Here is a 1555-nt window from a genome sequence, read left to right as displayed (position 1 = left end):
CTGAGGAGATGCTGGGGACCACACTGGCAGAGCCCAGCAAAATTGTCCTGAGAGCACTGTTAGTGTTGCAACAGCATCAAACCCTCCCAGCAGAAGCCCACCTGCATGCAACAATGAGCAACCACCAGAGAGTGATGGGGGAGCAAGAGAAAAGGATGTGGCATGTCCTCTCACATGGCAGTCCTTGGGCATCTGGACGAGAAGCACGAGAGCGGTACCCATTTCCTGACAACTTTGCCACAAACAAGCCCACAGGAATGACCCAGGTGCACATCACCTGCCTGCACGGGATGCCACCAACACTTGAGCGGAGTCTTCTGCCTGTGCTGACCTGTTTCTGCCCCGGAAATCCTTGGGACTCTCATCCCAGCACTTACAGAAGCCTACGTATAGGAAAGCACGTGGCATAAGCCAGGAAATGAAAAGGCAGCAGTGCAGGAAACCAGAACACAGCCCATACCATTAGCTGGGATGTTTTGCATTTGGCATGAGCTTGTCAGAAAATTATTACTTCCGCAGAGGGTGCCTCTGGGCCTGAGGCAGTGCAGGACTACTATAAAAGGCAGCCCAACCCTCTGCTCTCTCATCCACTTCTCTCGCCTCCTTCTCCTTGGGAATCAGGTGAGTGTGAAGCCTCTTGTCCTCCTCTTTCAAGATCAGATCTTTCCTCGATGTCTGTCTTGGCTGATACGGGCTGTCCTAGCCCAGGGCTGGGAGCTGCTTCTCATGGGAGAGGGCAGGGGAGAGAAGGTCTTCTGCAGAGAGGGGCTGGGACTTAGTTGAGGTGGCTCCTGGGCTTTGAGCTGGGCAGCGTATGCTGGGCCAGGAGGTGCCTTAGCTCCCCTGTGGTTGGGTGCAGTGCTGCTTCTCATGTGTCCCTGTTTTCTGTTTCCCTCTCTGCCCTCTCTCCCAGGTGCACCTCCGGCCCAGAGACATGTCCTGCTCCGACAAATGCCAGCCCTGCCAGCCCTGCCAGCCCTGCCAGCCCTGCTGCCCAACCCCGCTGGCCAACAGCTGCAATGAGCCCTGTGTCAGGCAGTGCCAGCCTTCCACTGTCGTCATCGAGCCCTCTCCCGTGGTGGTGACCCTGCCCGGCCCCATCCTCAGCTCCTTCCCGCAGAACACTGTTGTGGGATCCTCCACCTCCGCTGCCGTTGGCAGCATCCTCAGCTGTGATGGAGTCCCCATCAACTCCGGGTGCTGTGACCTCTCCTGCATTACCAGCCGCTACTGTGGCAACAGATGTCAACCCTGCTAAAGCTGCTGGCAATGTCCTCCCAAGACCTCAGAACATGGTGCTGGACAGGAGATAGAGCTTCGGGGCACTGTATTTAGAGCTTTGGGCCATTGTTTTTTTCTTCTGCTCTCTCCTCTCTCTTCCTTGCCTTTCCTGTCTCCACCTCCCAATGCCAGCCTGGCAGGGACCTGTTGGCCTCCCTCCCCCTGCAGGGCAGGCAGATGGACACCCTGCAGGAGCTCCACCACATCTTAGTGGCTGCCCCTGATGCTCCCTGTGGGCCACCTCCTTTTCTTCTTTAGACTCATTAAAGTCGTG

At 56.8% G+C, this 1555-nt stretch overlaps 1 pseudogene; it reads left to right on the top strand.

Moving 5' to 3' along the window:
- The first annotated feature begins 487 nt into the window (after positions 1 to 487).
- On the top strand, positions 488 to 1258 carry LOC132319535 (feather keratin Cos1-1/Cos1-3/Cos2-1-like; annotated as a pseudogene).
- Positions 1259 to 1555: the final 297 nt, after the last annotated feature.

Source organism: Gavia stellata, chromosome 28, assembly GCF_030936135.1.
Source record: "Gavia stellata isolate bGavSte3 chromosome 28, bGavSte3.hap2, whole genome shotgun sequence".
Taxonomy (NCBI): Eukaryota; Metazoa; Chordata; class Aves; order Gaviiformes; family Gaviidae; genus Gavia; species Gavia stellata.
This window is presented reverse-complemented; position numbering and strand designations above follow the sequence as displayed.